Source organism: Chlorocebus sabaeus, chromosome 4 (assembly GCF_047675955.1).
Source record: "Chlorocebus sabaeus isolate Y175 chromosome 4, mChlSab1.0.hap1, whole genome shotgun sequence".
Classification (NCBI taxonomy): domain Eukaryota; kingdom Metazoa; phylum Chordata; class Mammalia; order Primates; family Cercopithecidae; genus Chlorocebus; species Chlorocebus sabaeus.
Window position 1 is genome coordinate 67,902,005 of NC_132907.1, and position 27,184 is coordinate 67,929,188.

Here is a 27,184-nt window from a genome sequence, read left to right on the forward strand (position 1 = left end):
CTGTATTTCAATTAAATCTTGGAAGGAATTAACTTGTTTTTTATTTCACTTGTTCATAGCTGGAAGGGACTTGCCCTGTCTCAGATAAGACTTTGAACTGTGGACATTTGAGTTAATGCTGGAATGAGTTAAGACTTTGGAGGACTGTTGGGAAGGCATGATTGTTTTTTGAAATGTGAGGATGTGAGACCTCAGTGGGGTTAGGGGTGGAATGATATAGTTTGGATTTGTGTCCCCATCCACATCTCTACTTGAATTTTAATCCACATAATTCCTATATGTGTGGGAAGAGAACTGGTGGGAGGTGATCGGATAATGGGGGCAGTTTCCCATGCTTTTCTCATGATATTGAGTGAGTTTTCATGAGATCTGATGGTTTTATAAGGGGTTCTTCCACTTTGCTCCACACACTTCTGTCAGTTGCTGTCATGTGAGAAGATACAAGCTTGTTCCCCTTCACTTTCCACCATGATTGTAAGTTTCCTGAGGCCTTCCCAGCCATGCTGAACTGTGAGTCAATTAGGCCTCTTTCCTTCATAAATTACCCAGTCTTGGTTATTTCTTTATAGCAATATGAAATTAACTAATATACTTGGCTAATATGGAGACTTATGTAATGAAATAGTCATGAAAGTGAAATCCCATTTCCTTTGCCACACTGTTTGCTAGAAACAAACACAGATCTCACTCTCACTCAAGGCAGAAAGGTCATAATACACAGGTGCAGATCAGTGGGGATGATATTTCCTGTGGTGTTATGATATATATTGATTTTTCTCTATGGTTTCTGGCTTATAACTGCCAAAACCCTTGCTCCAGTCTTTTGTTATAATGTTGGGTGTGTTAGCCTCAGAATGGACCTCTGACCTTGTCCTGCCCTCCTGTGACCTTCTCCGACCCTCCTCTGACATTCACTTGCCCCAAGGCAAGACTTTAATGTTACCCTGCCTTTCTAATTGCGAGTCTTAAGACCTTCCCTTGAAAATATCCCATCCTGTACTGTGGGGGAAGGAGTGAAGATGCCATGAAGCTTCCACTACAACCAACGAAGGGACCAGAGAGCTTCTGGATAGCTGAACACGTGGAAGTTCCTGCAGGGTGGCCTGCCTTGGGAGGGCGTGGAAGCATAGCACCCCTTCCCACATATATGTCTCTTCATCTGTATGCTTTATGATAACTTGGTAAACGTTAAGTGTTGCTGTAAGCCACTCCAGAAAATTAATTGAACCCAAAGAGTGGATCATGGGAACTCCAACACGAATCTGGTTGGTCAGTAGTTTCAGAGGACTGGAGTTGTGACAAGTGGGGTGGGAAGGCAGGTTTTGGGACTGAGCCCTCAACCTGCAGGATATGACACTATCTCTGGGTAGATAGTGTTGGAACTTAGTTGGAGGAACCCATTTGGTGTCTACTTCATGGTGTGTGGAAAAACACACACGCACACACACATACGATCACAGAAGTCTTCTATGTTGATGAACGTTGTGATAAGAGAGTATAAGAAAACGTGGTTAAAGAGAATTTTTCTTACATACTCCTCATCTCTAGTTGTGAAAACTAAAAATGTATTCAGACATTGTGAATGGACCCTGAAGAGTAAAATTACTCTGGGTTGAGAACCATTGATGTAACTTAACACATTTGGTCATTTGGGCTCTTAATTAAGCTGATTTCTTTTTAATGGCTTTTATTTTTCTTTTTATGGCAAAGATAAAGAAGTTTATATGTTCCATCTCTCCTGTGAGGGATTTGGAATTCAGTTACTTGGAATTCAGTTTACTTGGTTTCCTGTGACCTCAATTGGATGGTGGCTTCAATACATATATATGATATTGTATATAATCTAGAGTTTATCATTCCTAATAAAGGACCAATATTCCCCTGTGACTGTCTATATCCTATAGCAGTGGAAACTCCTAAAAATATGGCTTTCTGATGTTTTATCTCATAAAAGGTGAAAAATGAAGGCCAATTATTAATATGGACACTGGAAACATTCATTATTATACTATTACAGATATTTGCCAATAACTAATGTGGTTACTGAACTAGGGAGTGGTAGGGGTTAAATACAAAAAGGGTTTCTACTCTAAAGTATCTCATGATCTGAAATTTTGTGATCTGTAATTAATGTCTACCATAATATATAAAGAAGGATAACTCACATAATGAAGAAAGTTACTTCCCTGGCATTTCTAGAAGGCAGAATAATGAAAACTGAACTGATTTTTCTGTGCTCCCATTGATGAATATAATTTTGCTTACTTTATGATTTTGAAAAATTTACTTCAATTAATGATACCCCTTTTTTCATAGATCAAACATTTCAAGGATCAGCATGGGAAACTTAGCTTCCAAGATCACTTTGCTCTTGATAGCATTCAGTCTTCCATGTGCTCTCAGACGGAGGGCCTCAGCTTGTCATCAGATATTGTTGATCTGCCACACTCAGTTTCTTGACATGTGTATCTCTTCAACATGGCAGCTTGTTTCATCAAATTATGGAGACTGAGAAGTCAACAGAAGCTATTTGTATTAAACAATCAATATAGTTTTTAAAATGATGTTTATTATTGGCCAAATTGTGTTTTCCAAAGATTCATATGCAGAAGCCCAATGTTTTGTATTTGTAAACAAGGTCTATAAGCAGGTAATAAGGCTGAGATTATAAGGGTCTCATCCCATAGGACTATTGTCCTCATAAGAAGAGGAAGAGACACGCTCTCTCTCCACACAAACATAGAAGATGATGATGTGGTTTGGATTTGTGTCCCATCTAAATTTCATGTTGAGTTGCAATCCCCAAAGTGGAAGGTGGGGCCTGGTGGAAGGTAAGTGGATCATGAGGGTGGTTTCTAATGCTTTAGCACCATCCCCCTAGTACTGTCTCATGATAGAGTACTCAGAAGATCTGGTTGTTTAAAGTGTGTGTCACCTCCCTACTTTCTCTTCCTCCTGCTCCAGCCATGTGAAGTGCTGGCTGCCCCTTTGCCTTCCACCATGATTGTAAGTTTCCTGGGGCCTTCCTTAGGAAACTTCCTGACAGCATGCCTCCCATACAGCCTGCAAAACCATGAGCCAATTAAATCTCTTTTGATTTTATACTACCCAGTCTCAGGTATTTCTTTATAGTAGTGCAAGAATGGACTAATACAGAGGCCATATCAAGACATAGTCAGAAGGCAGCCATCTACAATGAAGGAAGACAGCCCATTAGAAAACAACCCTGATGGCATCTTGATAGTGGACCTAGCCTCTAGAAATGTGGGAAAATAATTATTTTGTTTATGCCACCTACTCTATGGCATTTTGTTATGGTAGCTCAAGTAGAATAATACATTGTTGAATGTGAAAATCTAAAGTATTTGTATATAAAAGTATTGCACTATAGTAATATTGTATTAGTTCGTTCTCACACTGCTGATAAAGACATCCCTGAGGCTGGACAACTTACAAAAGAAAGACGTTTAATGGACTTACAGTTCCATGTGGCTGGGGAGGCTTCACAATTATGGTGGAAGGTGAAAGTCACATCTCACATGGCGGCAGACAAGAGAAGAAAGCTTGTGCAGGGAAATGCCCCTTTTTAAAACCATCAGATCCTGTGAGACTTATTCACTAGCAATAGAACAGCATGGGAAAGACCTGCCCCCATGATGCAATTACCTCCCACCAGGTCCTTTTCATAACACATGGGAATTCAAGATGAGGTTTGGGTGGGGACATAGCCAGACCCTATCCAATATCTATATGGATACTGGCATTTCTCAGCATATTTTTTATTTCTTTGAAAAAGTGAAGACTTTTAATATTTTTCATGCTCATGAACATTTCCCATAATATTATTTTAGATGAAGGCCTAGATTTATCAATTTACATATGTGTATCTCACAAAGTTTCCTAGATTTTTCTAGCCATTAGAAATATGTCCAGACATACTAGAAAACTTGTACTTTAAGAACACATCGAAACCACTCAGAAAAAAAAAAAAAGAAAAGAAAATGTGTTATGTTACTAATATTATCATGTAGAACAGAATAACAGAAATATGCTAGGATGAATATTATAAAATTGACTTTCTTTTTGGTCAAAAAAGTGTATTATTCAACCTAACACAATAAAAAAGTGTTATTTTTCAGTCATAATATTGATGTTACTTTTAAATCAGATTTGAACAGGTGAAATTTGAAGCTGAGCATGATACTGCAAATGTAAAAATCTCACAATTTTTCTACATCAATCCATTTTTTTGAAATATCAATGTGATATATCATTTTTAAAATGTCTTTTTAGGCATATTTAAAAATTATTACTATTTTTCCTATATATTGCTTTGGAGTCGATGTCTGCAATCACAAATCTGGGGCAGTGTTAGTTACAGGGAAAGGTAGAATAGAAACAAGCATGGGATTTGAATGTAGACACAAATAAAAGAGAAAGCGGCGTGATACAAATTAGCAGATTTCTGCTTCATTCTTTTAGAATACCTATCTTCTTTTTCATTGATCTTTATGCTTTTTTCATGTTTCCTGTAATGCTTTTTGTGCCATTTACTTTTTCCTGCGTTATACTAACAACAAATGTTACATCAAATATGTATTATCTGAGTAGCTGCAACTTAGAGTATTCGCTGTCAAGCATGAGCATGATAGAACAATATTTTGTGCCTTTTTTTGTTTCTCTCTTTATCACTATCCTCTTTCTTTCCTTGGAGCTCAAACCATAAAGCCCATTTGTTAATGTCTCTCCTAAGGCAACAACTTTCAGTTTCAAGCCGATGTTATCTGTGCCACTGCCTTTTTCTACCATAATATACTGAATTTGTTTCAAATTGGCTGAAAACCTCTTGTTGTCTGTTCCTATAATTGAACTTCCCAGAACCCATCACAATTTTTTTATTCTTCCTAGTGGGAACTAACCCTTGGGATTTGTTCTCCTTGAGCTTTTAAATTTATTTTGTAAAGGTTTTCCCTACAGTGGTTTATACCTTGGTTGACCCAGATTTATGGTAGAGTTAACATTCTTGTCACTTTTCTTCCGGTATTTGTTTGTTACTGTACTAAAAATCCAATAATAGAAAACTTATTGTTATTTAAATAAGTATTTACAGACTTCAGACAATGAGAAAATTGAAGATAAAATTAATCTTAATCCCGATTCAGATTATTAATCCTAAATATTAACACAAAGTATTTTTCCATTTTTGGTTGTAGTTTTTAGCATATCTATCTTCTTTATTAAAAAAGATAACATAATTTTACCTAACTATATAGATTTCTTGATACTTCTTTTATTAAATGAATTAAGATTTCTTCTTTCTTAGATTCTACTCTTAGGTAAGTTTTTTTTTTTTTAACAACATCATCTTTGGGAATTTGAAAATGAGTTGTTAAAAATAACTGAATGCAATTCTGAGGAGGAAGGAGTGCATAGTGCATGACTGCTTTTGCCTCAATGTTGGTGAGTCTTGATAGATCACTGGACATGTTGAGACCATCTGAATTTATAAAATGAGTAACTAGAAATAATGGATATTTTGTGAGATTCATTCTTCCATCCAAGGATGAAAGACATTTGATGCTGGTGACTGTGCCATACTGAACTTCCACAACAATGTCTGATAGGAAAGGATAATAAAGTAAAATAAACAAATAAAACTCTTTAACCTGATGCCTTGATTAAAGAAGCTCAGTCTTTTCAGCTCCTGGACTCTCAGATAACACAGTACTCCCGTGAATTTTAGCAGATTATTTTGGTATGAATACCTTAGTACTGACTTCGAGGTATACTTAATATAAAATAATATGTCAAATAAAAACAACTCTTTACTTCCAGTGAGTGAAAAGAATTTTGCATTCACATTATGGTGAAAAATCTTACTACAGAGAGTGCTTGCAAAGCCTGAGACAGGCATTTGTCTAGGAAAGTAACAAATCAATGATATTTTGGCTTCAGGTTCGACCTCATTTAGCATAATCCATTTTCATCTTCTCTTAACCACTGTGAAAGATAAAAGAGTAAGAGAAAGGGAAGTTAAAAGTAGAGGCCGTCCTCTATAAGAAAATGAGTCCTATATTGAATTCAATGTGTAATCACAGTCTTTTTGCTTATCAAGGGAGAAGACACCCAAGGGTTGCATGCATGTGAAGGTAAGAGAATGTCTCTTAGTCTGCCATTAACTAATGGCTTAAAGAAAACCGAGAAGACACCCAAGGGTTGCATGCATGTGAAGGTAAGAGAATGTCTCTTAGTCTGCCATTAACTAATGGCTTAAAGAAAACCATGAACTTAAGGCCTAAGATTATATATCTATCCCTGAATCATTCTCCATGTAAGATATTTCTACTCCTGTGAATTTGGAGCCAAAATATCCTCAGCCATATTCAAACTCCAAATATCATTGTATCAAAACAAATCTGTATCAATGTCTATATCTGGAGAGTGTGGTTATAATCAGAGCTGAGGCCTGGATTCAGTGAAAGTGTCTTGTTGATTGCGTAGTAAGCTTTCGACATTGATGAGAATTCTGTCTCTCTTCTAGCAACTGCAAGAGGGACAAACAGTAAGCAGAACATTCCCATCAAATATATTTCACAGTTGTAGTTTCCTTTCTGCCTGTTAATACATTCTTGCTTTCAAACAATAGGATGTTCCCATTTCCCCAATACACAAGATCTACAAACTTCCAACTATAGCACATTTTATCTATTTTGAGTGTTTTCACAGTTGTTTTATGCTGTGTATAGGTGGGCTGGAGGGCTTTTTTTAATAGCAAATTATGAAGACAACCTAACTCCTATAGAATAAAGTAATATTTGCAGAATAGTGTTCAAAGATTTTAGTTACATTGAGTTTTTGGAAAAAAAATAAAATAAAATGTATGTGGGAAATGCATAAGCAAAATGTTTTACATTAAAAAATTGAGTTTTAGAATTTTGGTTTTTAATCATTGTGGTTAGGAGTCCTGTATCATAACCATTTTAAATAGCATATTTAACCCAATGTAAGCAAGAAATATTATCAGATTTTATTTATTCTAATCATCTCTAAATATTTGTTTAAAATGCTATTATATTTAACTGCTTAACCTCAGTGGACAATAAAAAATTTAAGAAAGGTTTGAACCCACAGTTGTCACAAAGTAGGACAAAGACTCTTTCTGGAAGACAGGCAGTGCTGTCTGTTACTGCAACCCAGTCCAAAGCTCCTGCTGCTTTCCACAAGACAGCCAATAAGTCGAGACACAGGAGTTCGAGCAGGGAAAGCAGATTTATTTTAGAGGGCCAGCACACCAAGATGGTGATGGACTAGCGTCCTAAATAACCATCTTAAGATATTATGACTTTGGGGCTTCTTTTATGTTAGGGAAAGGGGAAAGACAGAAGGGATGAAGCTCAAAAAGTGAACAGTGACCACACGTCTGGGCGGCACTGAGGGAAAAATTCTTTTTCCTTGGCCAGGTCACAATGCTTTTATAAGCTTGTAACACTGTCGTTACTCCTCAGGGGTTAGTTTTGGCAAGGGACTATTATCATCCTTGCTTTAAAGTTAAACTATCAACTAAATTCTCCCCAAAGTTAACTTGGCTTAAGTGCAGAGATAAACGAAATCAGTTAACCTAAAAGTTATCATGGCAGCGGGGTGATGTTAGGAGCAAAATGGAGTTAGTTGTGCTAGGCCTCCTTGTCACTGTTCCATACCACTGAAGAGGCAGTGTCATGTGGCTCTTGTTAATACCAGGTTAGCAGAACCATTTCAAGATTAGAGGACTAAGTGCAACACCCAAATGGGAGGTAGTGTTTTTTAAATGTTCAGAACGATCTAAGAAGCAATGTATTGCTGCTAATTAGCAGATACTTTGGGTGGCTACGACGTTATGTTTTGGTTTACACAAAGTTTAGCCAAACATATATTATTTTTATGGCAGTTTATGCTCAGCTGTGGCAAAAATAAAGGTAAGTAATCATATTATTAAATAAAAGCCATGATTTTTTTAATGAATAGACTGGTGCAAACACCAAAACAGACTGTTTTGTGAGGATAATGCAATATGAATCAGCAAACTTTTTGTATGTCCAAGCCATATAAAATTTATAGTGTCATTCATTATGTCTTTGTGAATCCTAGGGTCATAGCACCATAAGGCTTGTAGATATTGAAATTTATATAATGTGTTTAACAATAAAAAGCCTTTGGGACCAGTTAAATTTAACTAAGTTTATTTGTAAAAGAAAAAAAGGTTGTAGAACTGGGCAGCATTCAAGACCAAAGATGGTTGAAAATGATTCTCACCTACAACAAGGTGAGCTCTATTTATAGCAAGAAAAATAAGAAATGATGTACAAATATTACTTAATTGGTGCAGTTTGGCATTTGCCTCATTTGGGCATATTTTGGCAGCCTGCAGCCTGAGATTAGCTGAAGGTTCAGCTACTATAATTGGCTGAATCTCAGTTGCTTGGTTTGCACATATACTCTCAAGTTAGATTAGAGGACACTTTGGTCAAATTTTATTATGCAAGTACAGAGACTACTTTGAGCCAAAATGAAATAAGTTTATCAATCTCCCCCTTTTGGTCATCTTTTTCATAATTTGGACCATCTTGCCTATCCCATGATGAGTTCTGGGGTGCAAGGCTTTTAACAGTGGAAGCTTCAAAATCTCAGAAGAACCAGGCTTACCAAGCCCTTTGTGAGTCCATGTGAATCCATTCAGTAACACTGAATTTGCATCCTTTCAGATGCTAACTCTACTTTTCTGAATTCATTGCATTGCACAGTTTATTAAATATCAGCATCAGGAAATTGACTTGGACAAATCTTATGAAGTTCATTCAAACTATATTCCAAGCATTTCATTACTAGCTGACTTGCCATGAAAATCTGCCAAGGCATTTTCTTGGTATTCAGTTAATGTTTATTCTGCTTGATGTTGCAGTTAGCAGTTTTAGAAACTCAAATGGTTTATTCAGTAGAGTTCTGGGAATTCTTACCTAGTCTAATGGTATGATCATACTTCCAAAATTTTCATCATCAGTGTACTTTTGATATTAATGTTCAATTTCTTAGGAAAATTTATAAACCTCTAATCTTAGCCAGAGTGATCACATATAAGTCGCTTTTACAAGACTCATCTTCCATAAACTTTCTACAACTTTCTTATGTATTTAGTTTTGTTCTATACTTCTCTTCCCGTTGTGAAACAATCCAGTCATTCTACTTTAGGTTACAAATTTGTCTTCTTTTCCTCTCAGTGAAACACAAAATATCCTTGTGTCTAAGCCTTTCCTTATCAAAGACACATTTTACCTTTCCTGTGTACTTGCATACAGACTTTTTGTTTCTTATTATTTCTATTAATTTTAGCTACACATATGAATTACAATTCTTCACTTATATCCACCTTAATTTTCAGTGAACTTCAATAAGCATGCAATTGTGAACTGTCACATCAGAAATCTGTAGATTGGCAAATGTATCAATCATAATTTCTCAAAATATTTTTAATAAACCTCCAAAGTATTTTTAGTCTATCTGCAATAAAATCTGTTGAGGAGGCAAAAATACCTTTATCTTCTTAGGTTTCATTGGCTAGGCTAAAGAACTAAATTGTTGTTTGTATAAATTGACCTCAATCTCAACTTTCCATTCTGGGTGGTAACAATGTTAAAAACCTTCTTTTTAGAAAAAAACATCTTCCACATGGAAATTTTATCTTACTTACATCTACTCAACTCGTTAACTCTTAATAATCATGCCTGAATTGCATAAAAAATAAAACATTAAACAGCCATCATCCTAAATCATTCTTCTCACTAAGATTTTTTTTTTTTTTAAATATATAAGCTTATTTTACTAGCAAATCTAGGTAAGAAAATTCATGTACCTGCATTAGATATGTGTATTAGACCATTTTCATGCTGCTGATAAAGACATAGCTGAGACTGGGCAATTTACAAAAGAAACAGGTTTAATGGACTTACAGTTCCACATGGATGGGGAGTCCTCACAATCATGGCAGAAGGTAAGGAGGAATAAGTCACATCTTATGTGGATGGCAAGGAGAAAGAAGAGAAAGTGGAAACTCCTTACAAAACTATCAGATCTTGTGAGACTTATTTACTACCCCGAAACATTATGGGAGAAACTGCCCCCAAGATTCAATTATCTCCCACTGGGTCCCTCCTATAACACATGGGAATTAAGGGAGTATAATTCAATATGAGATTTGGGTGGGGACACAGAGCTAAGCCATATCTTTGCGCCCCCCTCCCCTTGCAAATCTCATGTCCTTCCATTTCAAAATGAATCCTGCCTTCTCAACAGTCCCCCGCAGTCTTAGCTTATTTCACCATTAACTTGCAATCCAAAGTCCTATCTGAGAGAAGGCAAGTTCCTTCTGCCCATGAGCCTGTAAAATCAAAAGCAAGTTAGTTACTTCCTAGATAAAATGGAGGTACAGACATTGGATAAATACACCTATACCAGATGGAGAAATTGACCAAAAACAAAGAGGCTACAGGCCCTAGGAAAGTCTGAAATCCAGCAGGGCAGTCAAAACTTAAAGCTCCAAAATGATTTCCTTTGACTCCGTGTCTCATGTCCAGGTCACATTGTTGCAAAAGGTTTGCTCCCACTACCTTGGGCTGCCCCACCCCTGTGGCTTTGCAGGGTATAGCCTCCCGCTTGGCTGCTTTCCTGAACTGGCAATGAGTGTCTGCAGCTTTTCCAGGCACATGGTACCAGCTGTCAGTGGATCAGTCATTCTGGGAGGTGGAGATTGCATTGAGCCAGGATCATGCCACTGTGCTCAAGCCTGGCGACAGAGTGAGACTCCATCTAAAAACACAAAAAGTTCAGAAAATTTACAGCCTGGGTTCAAGCAATTATCCTGCCTCAGCCTCCCGAGTAGTTGAGACTACAGGCATGTGACACCACACACAGCTAATTTTTGTATTTTTAGTAGAGACAGGGATTCACCATCTTGGCCAGGATGGTCTCGATCTCTTGACCTGGTGATCCGTCCGCCTCAGCCTCCCAAAGTGCTGGAATTACAGGTGTGAGCCACTGCACCTGGACAATTTTCTGAACTTTTATGCTCTGCTTCCCTCATAAAACTGAATGCCTTTAACAGCACCCAAATCACATTTTGAATGGATTGCTGCTTAGAAATTTCTTCTGCCAGATACCGTATATCATCTCTCTCAAGTTCAAAGTCCACAAATCTCTAGGGCAGTGGCAAAATGCCATCAGCCACTTTGCTAAAACAGGAGTCACCTTTGCTCCAGTTCTCAACAAGTTCCTCATCTCCAGCACCCCACTCTACTGGTCCCACGTTACTGTATTCATTCATTTTAATGCTGCAAGGTAAAGACATACCTGAGACTGGACAATTTACAAAAGAAAAAGGTTTGATAGACCTACAGTTCCACGTGGCTGGGGAGGCCTCACAATCATGGCTTAAGGCAAGAAGGAGCAATTAACATCTTACATGGAAGGCGGCAGACAAAGAGAGAGAAGCAAAAGCAGAAACCCCTTATAAAGTCATCAGATTTCATGAGACCTAGTCACTATCACAAGAACTGCATGGGGGAAATCACCTCCATATTCAATTATCTCCCATGAGGTCCCTCCCACAACATGTGGGAGTACAAGTCACGATGAGATTTGGGTGGGGACACAGAATCAAGCCATATTAATAGTTTACAGTAGGTAGCCAGACAGACTTCAGCAGGGCAGGAGACCCCATCACCACCGCCACCCAACAGGAATGTCAGGGGACCATCAGGTGATCGTCAAGTGGTTGTTACACGGCTCCTCCAAAATAATAATTGGTCATAGGTAACACCACAGAGCAGTCCCCCGGTAGATAGAAAAAAACCTAAAACTATTGATCAGCAGCTTCCTGATAAGATCTCAGGAGTTGGGCAAATGGACTCAAGCATGTATATTAAGAGGGAAAATGGCAGAGTTTAACTGGTATATGACCTTCTAGGGAGATTCAACTGGTAAAAAAAGAATGTATCAAGCGAGCATTCATACAACTCTAAAGAACACACTGTGCACACCGCCCCTCCCTAGTACTGGCAGGTCACTGAGCATGTGAAAACCAATCTCAAGGGAGGAGTCAGGGGAGAAGGAATGCAAGACCCCAGAAGCAAAGCAACAGATAAATCCCAAGCCAGGCCGGGCACAGTAGCTCACGCCTGTAATCTCAGCACTTTGGAAAGCCACGGCAGATGGATCCCTTGAGGTCAGGAGTTTGAGACATCCTGGACAACATGGTGAAACCCCATCTCTACCAAAAAATACAAAAATTAGCTGACTGTGGTGGCATATGCCTGTAATGCCAGATACTCGGGAGACTGAGGCACGAGAATCACTTGAACCCAAGGAAGTGGAGGTTGCGGTAAGCTGAGATTGCACCACTGCACTCCAGCCTGGGTGACAGAGCGAGAACTTGTCTCAATAATAATAATAATAATAATAATAATAATAATAATAATATATTAAGAAACACAAGTCAAAAGGTCAAATCACACACTTGATCACTCAAGTTGCCCACTTGGCCCTCTTCCAACTGTACTTTACTTCCTTTCATTCCTGCTCTAAAGTTTTTAAACAAACTTTCACTCTTGCTCTAAAACTTGACCCATCTCTCCTTCTGCCTTGTGCCCTTAGGTGGAATTCCTTCTTTTGAGGAGGCAGGAATTGAGGTTGCTGCAGGCCCACAAGGATTCATGCCAGTAACATACTGTGGTGCCACATGACTCAGATACATTCCACTGCTAACAGATATAATGCTAAAAACTCTAAAGACATGTTTATCTTAATCAAAACAACAATACTCTTATTTAACAAAGATTACTCAAGTCATATTTAGTGGAAAAAATATTTAGGTCACTACTTAATTTTGTTGAGGGAGTAGTTTATTTTTATAAACCAACTAAATTCACCTTTCTAAAATTTAATTTGACAATACCATTAAAAGACAGAAAAATAATCACATATATATTATAAAGGAAGACAGACAAATATATATAAAGAAACAGATCTTATAGCTTTTTTTGTATAATTTTAGCTGCATGCCAGGTACAATAACACAAGCTCACTAATCTTTAAAAAAAAATCTGGATCAACATTGTTTTTCTGGTCAATTGAATGATAGTTCCTGCTCAAATGGCTAAAGCTTTTTACTAGTATTTGTGGAAAAGACTTTTAGATTTTTTATTGCCCTAATTTTAAAATATCTTTTTTTCTTCTTCATTTGCTAAAGTTATCTCTCTAAATCTGCTTTTTAAAAGGACAGTTGTCAGGTCCTAAAGAAAATTAACATCTAAAAGACACAGATCTGAGTTATCAGGTTCAAATTCCATCGCTTGCCTAAGCCAAAAAAGGAGAGTGGATGTAAAGGCCCAGTCAGGACAAGGAAAAATACCTTAAACAAAGGTCAAATTTGTTATGTGGTTTGGATATTAACAGCATACCTTACTTAATTTTTTTTCTGAGTTGGCATAAAACCCATCAACAGAAGTATTAACAATTCTTCAATGTAGTATCTTGTAAATCAAGACAAGAGTTCACTAATTCTGATACTATTATACATTCACACAGCACACTGTAGTCTTCACCTGCATCCTGTAGAGGAAGCTGAGTAACAGGGGTAAGTTGCAATGTTTTAGATAGATATTAGAAGGCAAAGGAAAGTTTTCATAAGATGTTAGTCTACTTGCCAAAAGATACTGAGTTTGGCAGGTTCAATCAGACTTTTCCACAACATGTAGATCGTACGAGAAAAGTTCTTGCTCTAAAACTAGCTCAGGTGAGATCTCTACTGATTTGATTGTTGCTGTAAAACAGTTAGGTTATGCCATCACTACTGAGTCTAATTGCAGGTTATAAGTTAATATAGTTTCAGGACATGTAGGAAATAGTCTTGTTGTATTTTGAGCTCAGAGAGTTTCACAATATTTCTAAACAAGCTCTGCTCTGTGAAACTTGCTCATCATTCCTTTGTCTACAAGACCATATATGGACCAATCAATTTTGTGAAGAATAACTTGAGGAATTGGAAATTGAATATAAAAGGTTTTCAGCATTTCTTACCAATAAAGAATTTTGGGACATAGCAAAGATTATGACGAGAGAGGTGGCTGCAAGGGTTTGAAAAAGAGGTTTCAGTGACTGAAGGATTCCCCTGGGTGAAGCAGAATCAAATAGAAAGAGAAAGGGGAAAAATAACAGAAAGGACCTTTGGAGACTTCTTTTCATGGGAAAACAGTGCTGGTATAAAAGTGGACGGTTGGCCAGGCCTGATGGTTCAGACCTGTTATCCCAGCACTTTGGGAGTCTGGAGGATGAGCTTCACTTGAGTCATTGAGTTCAAGACTGGCCTGGACAACGCAGAGAGACCTTGTCTCTATAAAAAATAACAATAAAAATTAGTAGGTATAGTGGTGTGGGTCTGTGTTCCTAGCTACTCAAGTAGGCTAAGGCAGGAGGATCCAGGATGATGAGGTTGCAGAAAGCTTTGATGGTGTCACTGCACTCCAGCCTCTGTGACAGAGAGAGAGATCTTGTCTCAAAAAAAGGAAAAAATAACAACAACAAAAAAGAGAGACAATTTATATTCCAATGGCCTGACTGTTTGCTGTACAGGAAGACATCTTTGGGAACAGAAAGAGAGTTCTTCAGGAGCTTTTGCTTTTGGTTTAAAATCTATACAAGGAGGCCCTCTTTGATCCTTTAGTTACTGTAGTATAAAATGCCTGTTTGCTTTCAGTATCGAGGAAATTAATATTTTTTTTAACTTTTTTTTAGGTTCAGTGGTACATGCGCACGTTTGTTATATATGTAAACTCATGTCACAGAGGTTTGTTATACTGAATATTTTGTCACCCAGGTAGTAATTCTAGCACTCACTATTTTTTCTGTTCCTCTCCATTCCACCATCCATCCTCAAGTAGGCCCCAGTGTCTGTTGTTCCCCTCTTTGTGTCCATGTGTTCTCATCATTTAATTTCTCCTTATAAGAGAGAACATGCAATATTTCATTTTCTGTTCTTGCATTCATTTGCTAAGGATGATGGCCTTGAGCTCCATCCATGTTCCTGCAAAGGACATAATCTCATCCTTTGTTGTGGTGCATAGTATTCCATAGTGTATGTGTACCACATTTTCTTTATTCAGTCTAACATTGATGGGCATTTAGGTTGATTTCATGTCTTTTCTACTGTCAATAGTTCTGCAACGAACATAATGTGTGCATGTGTCTTTATGGCAGAAAGACTTACAGCCCTTTGGGTACATACCCAGTAATGGGCTGGGTCTAATGATAGTTTCGTATTTCACTCTTTGAGGAATTGCCACACAGCTTTCCATCATGGTTGAACTGATTTACACCCCTACAGTGTGTGTTTCCTTTTTTCTGCAACTTCACCAGCACATGTTATTTTTTTTTTACTTTTTAATATAAGCCATTCTTACTGGTGTGAGATGGTGTGTCACTGTGGTTCTGATTTGCGTTTCTCTAATGATCAGTGATATTGAACTTTTTTTTCATAATATTTCTAAACAAGCTCTGCTATTTGAGGCAATTGTATATCTTCTTTTGAAAATTATCATGTCCTTTGCCCACTTTTTAATGCAGTTCTTTGTTTTCTTTTTGTAAATTTATTTTCTTCTTCTAAATTTGTTTATCTAGCATCTATATTTTTATAGATGCTAGAGATTAGATATTTGCCAGATGTACAGTTTGTAAATATTTTCTCCCATTCTGTCAGTTGTCTGTTTACTCTGTTTCTTTTGTTGTGCAGCATCTCTTACTTAGATCTCATTTGTCAATTTTTTTCTTTTGTTGTGATTGCTTTTAGCATCTTCGTCATGAAATTTTGGCCCATTACTATGTCCAGAATGATACTGCTTAGTTTGGCCTCTAGGGTTTTTATAATTTTGGGCTTTACGTTTAAGTCTTTAATTTGTCTTGATTTGATTTTGTGTATGGTACAAGGAAGGGATTCAGTTTCAATCTTCCGCATATGGCTAGACAGTTATCCCAGTACCATTTATTGAGTAGAAAGTCCTTTCTCCATTGTTTGTATTTGTTAGCTTTGTCAAAGATCAGATGGTTGTAGGTGTGTGGCCTTAACACTGGGATTTCATTTCTATTTCATTGGTCTATGTGTCTGGTTTTGTACCAGTATCATGCTAGTTTGGTTTCTGTAGCCCCGTAGCATAGTTTGAAGTCAGGTAAAATGATGCCACCAGTTTTGTTCTTTTTCCTTAGGGCTGCCTTAGCTATGCACTCTCATTCCTTGGTTCTACAAGAATTTTAGCATAGAGCATAGATCTTTTCCCTGCTTCTGTGAGGTATGTCATTGGTAGTTTGACAGGAATAGCATTAAATCTGCAAATTGATTTGGGCAGTAAGGCTATTTTTATGTTATTGATACTTCCTATTAGCACATGGATTCATAAAGCAAGTTCCTAGAAACTTTCAGAGACTTAGACTCCCACAAAATAATACTGAAAGACTTCAACACTCCACTGACAGCATTAGACAGATCATTAAGGCAGAACATTAACAAATATATTTAGAACCTGAACTTGACATTGGACCAAATTGAACTGATAGACTTCTTCAGAACACTGGCCTCAAAACAGCAGATATAGATTCTCCTTATCATCATATGGCACATACTCTAAAGCTGACCATACAATTGGATATAAAACAATCCTTAGCAAAAACAAAAGAACTGAAATCATACCAAACACACTCTTGGACCACAGCACAATAAAAATAGAAATAAAGACTAAGAAAAAAGTCATGCAAAACCAGGCAACTACATGGAAATTAAACAACCTGCTCCTTAATGACTTTTGGATAAATAATAAAATTAATGCAAAAATCAGGAAGTTCTTTGAAGCTGATGAGAACAAATATACAACATATCAGGATCCCTGTGACACAGCTAAGGCAATATTAAGAGGGAATCTCATAGCACTAAAAGCCCACATCAAAAAGTTAGGAAGATCTCAAATAAAAACCTAACGTCATAATTAAAGAACTAGAGAAGCAAGAACAAATAAACCCCGAAGCTAACGGAAGAAAAGAAATAACCAAAATCAGAGCTGAACTAAAGGAGGTCAAGACATGCAAACCCATTCACAAAATCAGCAAATCAAGGAGTTTGTTTTTGAAAAAACAATAAGACAGATAGGCCACTAGCTAGAGTAACAAAGAAGAAAAGAGAGATGATCCAAATAAACACAATTCAACATGACAAAGGGATATTACCACTAACTTCAGAGAAATACAAATAACCATCAGACTACTAAGAACACCTTCTATCACTTCTGTATGCACAAACTAGAAAACCTAGAAGAAATAGACAAACTCCTAGACACATACACTCTCCCAAGACTGAAACAAAAAGAAATTGAAACCCTAAACAGACCAATAATAAGCTCCAAAATTGAATGAGTAATAAATAGCATACCAAAAAAAAAAAAAAAAAAAAAAGAAAAAACAGGTCTTGGCCAGATTTTTGGCTTCAAGGCAAAATTCTGTCAAATATACAAAGAAGATCTGGTACTGGCCGAGTGCAGTGACTCATTCCTGTAATCCTAGCACTTTGAGAGACCGAGGTGAATGAATCCCTTGAGGTCAGGAGTTTGAGACCAGACTGGCCGAGATGGTGAAACCCCATCCCTACTAAAAATACAAAAATTAGCTGGGCATGGTAGCAGGCACCTGTAATCCCAGCTATTCGAGAGGCTGAGGCAGGAGAATCGCTTGAACCTGGGAGGTGGAATATGTAGTGAGCTGAGATCCTGTCCGTCTCCAGGAAAAAGAAAAAGAAAAACAACAACAGCAACAACAACAAAAAAAACTGGTACTATTCCTACTAAAACTATTCCAAAAATTGAGAAGGATGGACTCGACTCCTCCCTAACTTATTCTATGAGGTCAATATCATCCTAATACCAAAACTTGGTAGAGATATAACGAAAACTTCAGGTCAATATACTTGATGGATATTGATGCAAAAATCCTCAACAAAATATTGGCAAAATGAATCCAGCAGTACATCAAAAAAATCTTATCCACCATGATTAAGTATGCTTTATTTCTGGAATACCAGGTTAGTTTAACATAAATAAATAAATGTGATTCATCACATAAACAGCACTAAAGACAACCACATGATCATCTCAACAGATGCAGAATGGTTTTCAATGAGTTCAACACCCCTTCACCTTAAAAACTCTCAATAAACTAGGTGTTGAAGGAACATACCTCAGAATAGAAGCATCTGTGAAAAACCCATGGCCAACATCGTATTGAATGGGCAAAAACTGGAAACATTTTCCTTGAAAACCAGCACAAGGCAAGGATACTCTCTCTTACCACTCCTATTCGACATCATATTGGAAGTCCTGGCCAGCGCAATCAGGCAAGACAAAGAAATAAAGGGCATCCAAATAGGAAGAGAGGAAGTCAAACTATCCTTATCTGCAGATGACAATCTTATTTCTAGAAAACCCCATAGTCTTGGACCCAAAGCTCTTTAAGCTTATAAACAACTTCAGCAAAGTCTTGGGACACACAGTTGGTGCACAAAAATCACCAGCATTCGTATATACCAAAAACAGTCAAGCCAAGAGCCAAATCAGGAATGCAATCTTTTCACAATTGCCACAAAAAAAATAAAATACCTAGGAATGCAGCTAACCAGGGAGGTGAAAGATCTCCACAGCCAGAATTACAAAACTCTGCTCAAATAAATTAGAAATGACACAAACAAATGGAGATAATTCTTGTTTCACCTCCTAGATGTCTCTGCCTGTCAATTAAAAATTGTATCCCATTGTTCTTGTGATTTTTTTAATCCATCCCTTTCTAATATACCTCTTAAATAAGCAATTTTATGCAAATTAAAACTTGCCCACTGTGGGTATTAACATTTTATATTAATTTTGATAAGGTTCATTCATTTCTAAAAAGGCACAGGTCCTGGGCTTATTGATCTTACACATAAAATTGCATGGAGTTCCAGGTGGAAGAGTTCTAGACTCCTTGGGGCCTGATAAAGCCATGATTCTCTCTGTTCTCATAACTACTGAGCCCACTTCACTTCTTTCTGGTTCAATCAGAATGAGGTCTCCCCCTGAAGGACCCAGTACTCTTTCTGCCACGACGTGTAAAGGCTAAATACTCTCTCACAGCTCAAAATCCTGGGTTGAAAAGCTGAAAACATAAAAAATAATGAATCAAGACCCTTATCTGGATCATCTCCAGTTAACTGTTGTATCCAACTGGATTCCAAACACAATTGAGCTTTGGTCAAACCCACTAAGACACCTAATGCCTCTTAACTGAATCGAATTCAGTAAAGTGTGAAAAACAAAATAAAAAATACAATGAGAAAAAAAGAATACCAGGATTTCTCAAATAACCTCAGAGACCTCAAAAACACAAAATTAGTGGGGCTCAGGATCAGAGAGAGAACTTAGCCATACGAAGAGAGAACATGGGGCTCATTGGGCACTGGCAGGTACCTAAATTGTTTGCTAGTTACTCCTGAGAGTTGCTGAAAGTTCTATTGTGGATGCAGTTTTCCATATGTTTTAGAAAGAAAAAAAAAAAGTTAGAATCCAAGACCAACTAAATTTTACAAAGTTCATTTGAGCACTAAAACGGTTATAGAACTGGGCAGCATTTCAGACCAAAGATGGGTTAGAATGCCCAACTGACAACATGGTGAACTGTATTTAAAACAAGAAAAATAGAAAATGACATACAGAGATGACCTAATAGTTGTAATTCAGCCTTTGCCTTATTTTAGCATAATCTGGCAGCTTTCAGCCTGGGATTGGCTGATGTGTCAGTTACTGTGATTGGATGAGACTCAGTTTCTTGGTTACAAGGGTACTCTCAGGTGAGGTTACAACTTGCTGACCCATCAAGCTGTATTAAGAGGCCACTTCGGGTCAAATTTCATTACCCAAATACAGAGATGCTTTGAGACAAACATAATTCAGTATATTAACACATGATACTGATTACAGCTGTAGCTAATCTCCTAAAATATGTATTACATTTTTCATTTTGTACACACTCTAAATATTTTCTTCATCTCTCTCACGTAGGAGGTGCCTAATTGGTAGTCAGACCTCGTATGACTATCATGCACCATTTTTAAAAATTTGCATTATTATTGCATAACATTGACCCTAAATTATTCCTGAGAGGTAAACATTAGTAACTCCATTTTACTACTCAGCAATTATTAAGATTATACTGTAATAAATATCAAAACTAGAATTAGAGTCAAATGAACTTCCTAGAAAACATGTTTACAAACTTCAGTGGTTTCATTAATTTGCTTTCATAAACTTGTTCATACTCAACTACTAAATTAACACATTATGGTAAAGGAAATAGCTTTGTTTTTCTCCCTCACTTGTACTTCTTAATAATGCTATGTCTTAATTAGCGTTTTAGTCTCTGAAAACAAACTGGTCAGCAGTATATTGAGTTATGTATCATTGAGCCCATCAATCACATCTGGCAGTTGGACAATACCTTCTAATACAAATATGTGGTATTATTTTCATTGATAAAAATTTAAAATTATAGAAATAAAATTCAGTCAAAATATAGAATAAAATTTCTTTTATAACCATACCCTTTACAGTCAAGTTCATCATATTCTGATATATTTTATTTATTTATTGTTATTATTATTTTTTCCTGAGACAGAGTCTTGCTCTGTCACCCAGGTAGAGTGCAGTGGCACGATCTCGGCTCACTGAAACCTCTGTCTTCCAGGTTCAAATGACTCCTCCTGCCTTATCCTCCTGAATAGCTGGGATTACAGGCACCTGTCACCACTCCCAGCTAATTTTTGTATTTTTAGTAGAGACGAGGTTTCTCCATGTTGGCCAGGCTGCTCTCGACCTCCTTATCTCAGGTGATCTCCCCTCCTCAGCCTCCCAAAGTGCTAGGATTACAGGTGTGAGCCACCACGCCTGACTGGAGTATTTTAATTACATATAAATTGCTTTTGAATTTGCATTATTAGAGCTGCAGCTTATTTTTTACCTCAATAATTATGGTGGTGTGATTATAGATCTCTTAGTCTCCCTCATTAGAAAAGCGTGCATTTTTAAAGAATAATTTTAGTAAAATAAGATAAGAAAATGATACTTGATTTTGAAAAGAAGTAATATATCTTCCAGTCAGTATATTATTTTTCTTGTCCATTCTTTTATTTCTGCACAAACCGTAAGGTGATTTTAACTTGAAATTTTATATTGAGGGTCTTCCCAAATGTTAGTTTTTATCGTGGAGCCTATTGTGCTTCTATGAATAGCTTACTCTTCTCAGTAATCATACTGTTTTGTTAGTGACTTCAAGTCTGAGTTTTTCTAACATTTTATAAAATCTTAGGAGGGTTTGACAATAATTATTTGTACTATTACCATTACATTTACTTTCATATTAAAAAACTCTTACGAGACATTTACAATTGAAGATTTAATTGATCTTTGATCTTTGCATTAAAATCTATGGCCTATTTTACTAAATTTAATTTTAATCTCAGTTATTAATTTCAGAGTCTTGCTCTGTCACCCATGCTGGAGTGCAGTGGCATGATCATGGCTCACTGCAGCCTCTTCCTGGACTCAAGCAATCCTCCCAATTCAGACTCCTGTGTAGCTGGAACTACAGGCATGAGCTACCAGGCCCAACTAATTTTTAAATTTTCTGTAGCGACGGGTTCTTGCTTTGTTGCCTAGGCTGGCATTGAATTACTGGCCTCAAGTAATCGTTCTGCCTCAGCCTCCCAGTGTTGGGATTATAGGTGTCCCAGCAATCATTAAGTTCTACTTCATAAACTTTGATGACTCTCGTCTCTACTCAATACTGAAAATATCCCAGCCATTAACTCTCGAATAGCATCTTTTTCTCATGTTTTCCATTGTTTTCTGTTGTAGTTTTTTAGATGCGTATCTATACTTTTGATTCTACCCTCCACATCTCTTACTTTGTCTCTTATATTTTCCATTTCCTTTTCTCTCTGTGTCTTATTATGATTAGTTTCTTCCATCAGTACTTGTATTCTGTAATTCTCTCATTAATTGTATCTAATCTACTTTCTATAACTTCTTTTGAGGTTTTTGTCAGTATGTATATATTTTTTAAGATTTCTGCTTTGTATATTTTATATCTTTTTTTTTAGTTTCACAATTAATTCTAGGTACTTTATTCATTTCTTGTTTCTGACTATGAAACTTTATTTGTTAGAAAACTACTCATACAATGGCAAGTATTATAGGTCCATTACTTGGAATAATCCATTTTTATTAGGTTTTTCTTGCTTTCATGTATGGGTCACAAATTTTTGATAGCTTGTTTGAGTGCTTATTGGAAATGAGAGAAATTATTGTTTTTTTCCTTCTCTTAACAGATTCAATACTTCCCAAAGAATAACTTTATTCAATCCACCATCTGATTCAGAGTTCACAGATTACAACTAAAATTTACACTAATACATCTGAGAACTTGGCCTCTGACTTTTACAGTTCTCATGTTTGGGTCTTAATATGGCAGTCCATTTGCTGGTTAAGTGGAAATCTGGTTCCCTCCCTATACTGCGTACAAGAAGCTCATTTTCTATAATTAGCCATTCAGTATGGTGAGGATTTATTGTTCAAGAGCCTAATGTTAAGTCAAGTTAACTGACTTTACTAGGCGAATATGTCTTTGATTTTCTGTCATATTTTGCCTAGTAATTTAAAATTTATTCTTGGATTCTAGTGTAAAAAACGTTTGTGTTCTCTTGTTAGTTGATTAAGATTTTAATATTATCTAGGCTTATTTCTGCATATCTTAAAAATTGTCCCATATATTATTAACATGTATTTAAAACAGATACACATAAAATCTCACACACGTATTATTTTTTGATATTTTAATGACTTTTTAACTTTTGTGAGCATATGCTAAGTTTACCATGTGCTCAGATTTTTGCCAAGATATACACATACCCTTTTGACACTTTCCCATTATGAAGTATTATCATTTTAGGCATCCACAAATAATACAATGTTATATAACTTTACATTATCCAGTCTGCTTATGGCTACACAGCCTCTGCTCTATTATTAAGCACTTCCTTACCACAGTTAATGCCTTAAGAAATATCAAACACAGGCGGGGTGCGGTGGCTGAAGCCTGTAATCCCAGCACTTTGGGAGGCCGAGACGGGTGGATCACGAGGTCAGGAGATCGAGACCAACCTGGCTAACACAGTGAAACCCCGTCTCTACTAAAAATACAAAAAATTAGCCGGGCGTGGTGGCGGGCGCCTGTAGTCCCAGCTACTCGGGAGGCTGAGGCAGGAGAATGGCGTGAACCCGGAGCTTGCAGTGAGCTGAGTTCCAGCCACTGCACTCCAGCCTGGGCTACAGAGCGAGACTCCGTCTCAAAGAAAAAAAAAAAAGAAAAAAGAAAAAGAAAAAAAAAGAAGAAATATCAAACACAATGCGTAAGCAAGTTGGCCTCCGACAAATGGCACTCCATTTCTATTCTTGGGATCAGTTAGTTTCACTGTAAAACTATATGATTATACCACATTTCTTTAGCCATGTGTAGCACCAATTTTCATTGGGATGAATTTCAATATTCTGTCCACAGATATTCTGAAATACTACATTGTACCAAATAAGTTAATATGATGTTATGTCTACCTTTTATTGGGAGGACATTGCTCAAATATTTATTCAATCCTTTACGCAAATATCTGTTTGGTCCCTTAAAAAAATATCTCAATATTTCTTAACTATATTTTTTGTAATGAAGTGTTGAATATCTCATGCAATTTATTGAATACTGTGCTGAAAGTGAACACAGACGGTGTTCCCAAGTACGTTCCCTACTGAATGAGTATTGTTTTCACGCCACTACAAAGTCGAAAATGTTAAGTTGAATGCCAGGGATGTCTGTACTATATTATGTGTTATATTGGGAACAGAGTTGCCTTGGTATGAAGGGGAGGACAAAGAATGGCCAGAACTAGGGGCATGAATTGTAACAGGACCGCAGCCATGCAGCCTAAGACTTGCCCACAGTGCACGCTGGCTCTGTGATTGAGTTCCTACACTGAGATGTGATTGGAAGTGATGTGAACAACGTTTTTGCTAATGAGGGTGAAGACTTCCTTAATCTCTCTTTCTCCTGCTCTTTTTATTTCTATTTTTCATTTTTTTTTTTAGATTTCCATAGGTTATTGGGGAACAGGTAGTGTTTGGTTACCAAAATAAGTTCTTCAGTGATGATTTGTAAGATTTTGGTGCACCCATCATTGGAGCAGTATACACAGCACCCTATTTGTAGTTTTTTATTCCCTACCCATTTCCCACCCTTTCCCCTGAGTCCCCAGAGTCCACTGTGTCATTCTTATGCCTTTACATAGATATTTCTCAACTATTTTTTAGTTCTTTACATGAATACCTGAACAATTGCTTTGGTTTTCATAAAATTTGGTTTTTAAAAGTGATGCATACAGTCATTAGTATGGTCTGTCGTTTCTAATAATTAGAGCCATGTGACTTATTTTCTTTAGACTTTCTGCCAGGTAACTTATAACATACTGAAATGTTCTTTTATAAACATAATATCCTTTACAGAAGATATATCATTGACATTGTTTTTCATTTATTTAAAAAATTCTGATTTTCTGATCCTTTCTGAACATTTTTCATTCCTTTTATTCATCCTAGATTTTAAATACGTTGTGAATACAGAATATATGCTAGATATTTTCATAATTCCAGATTAACCCACAAAATTTGGTGTATGTAATATGTATAAAATAAAAAAAATTGGAAGCATAATACAAGAATTGAAGTTTATATACCACATGACTATTAAAAGTCCCTGATGTATACACATACATTTCTTTACTTCACACAGATTGAATTTAGGAAGTAGATATTAATATTTCACTTTTTAATATATGAGAAAAATGAAGCTGTGAAAGATAAAAAAAGTGTACAACATTGAAAGCAAATAATTTACGAAGTCATTAATACAAATCAAATCTTCTGAAAAATTCAATTAACTGTCCTTTCTATGACTGCCTACTTTCTGCTTACAGTGAATGCAATGCGACCAGACACATTATTCATCTTACTTGTTCAAGTTAATTCAATAATATTTCTACTATCCCAGAGTTCATGATTGGATGTTGGCTCTTCTGATTTATGATATGGGACACAGATTGTGATTATTAGTGACTTGTTGGTTTTGAAATTGCTAACATTCCGAGTTTCATTTTTTGAACTTTTAGTGAAAAATGAAATGTCTACCAATCTTTCTGTCCATGGAAACAGTTTTGTGGAATAATGTTCAGTCACTCATCATTCACTCAACAAACATTTTTGAGTTCCTTGTAATCACCAAGTAGTATGCTCAATGGCTAGGAATATAAAGATAAGAGGGAGTCCCTGTGTCAAGGAAAGTAATTTCTAGGGTCTATGTAAATATGTATGTAATTGGTTACTAAACAATGCCAATAAACATGACGGGGTGATGGTAAAAAGTAGGGCATGATGAGATCATAAGCGTTAGTATGCAAGGGAGCCTACAAATGTCAGAGAAGGTTCTATAAAATGGAAGTGAGATCAGCAGGAAAATGTAAATGTACCTTGTAAGGAAAAGAAGTGCAGGAATTTCAGTTGATACTACTAACATATACATACTACACTATGGAAGGACACTATTTTTCTGATAATTACACATACTTCATCTTTATTCACCAACATTTCTCAAAACACATTGTTTGAAGATAATATTTTGCAGCTGGTGGATACAATATCCTACCCGCAGACACACGTTTACAACAGTGTGTTCCTCCTCAGTTCATTAGGATGGCATGAGCATTATATGAATACAAATATCCTTTGCAAAAGTTTGGATTGAACTGTTAAAGAAATTCATTTAATAAAATCCTCTTTTAATAACATATCATGTAGATCACTAGTCAGAAGTGTTAGTGATAAGATACATTAGCATATGTAATACCAGCTTTAATTTTACGAAACAGTGGAGTCAGTAACACATGAACAACTATTGCCACCTTCTTATACTGGTACCTTTTTACCCTCATGCTCATTCACACCCATATTCACACTCACTGGACGTGACTGAGCTACAGCCCTCCTTCCCACAAACAGATTCTCCATTCCCTCTCTCTCTCACCTAAGTTAAACTCACATAAACACTCCAACCTCACATGACTTTTGAAACTCCTCCTACCCACATATATGACAAATAATATGCATTTAATGTTTGAAGTAAGTTTTTTAAAAAGTGGAATATATTCTATGAATTTACACTAATTTGATGACATTTGTATTTAGTAAATTTTTTCATACCATATCATTCAGACACACATCAATTTTTAAAGTTTTATTTTCATATTTGCTTTTAGTCTGAAATACTGCCATAATGTTCACAGGTAATTGATTTCAGTTCAAAGGTAACAATAATTTTCATTAGAGAATATTAATTGGACTTTAACCTTAATGTTTTCCCCAAACAGAATTTTTATTCTCATGTGATTTCTTCAATTTATCATTTATGAAGATTACACATTTTTCCATTACTCCCTTCCCCCAAATAAAGCATTCTTGATCAACAACAGCAATAAGTAAAATATACTTTTGAATAATATGTTTAAATTTTGACTAAGAACTGATAACACACTCCATTTTACTCTGCTAATATTTAAGTGGGTGTGAGACTGTACAAATCTTTCTCTGTTTTATTTTCTACCATAAACAAGCATTTTACATAGCTGAGAGTTTCCTCTGCAGTAGAATACAGTAAATTATGAAATACTTTACAAGTGCATTAATGTTGAAAACAATAAATGTATTCATTTATAAAACTGAAATATTTCAGAATAATCATGACAAATTTTATCCTTAAATGTAAATAAAATTTGTTTACATTTTCTTATAAAAATAATATATATTTAGTATGGAGGAACTGTAAGCCAAAAACATGATGTAAATACAATAAAACTCATATTATCATATTCTAGGGATACTGATTATCATAATGTTGATTTTTGTGATTATTTTCCTTCCTCTATACACGTACACACATGCAC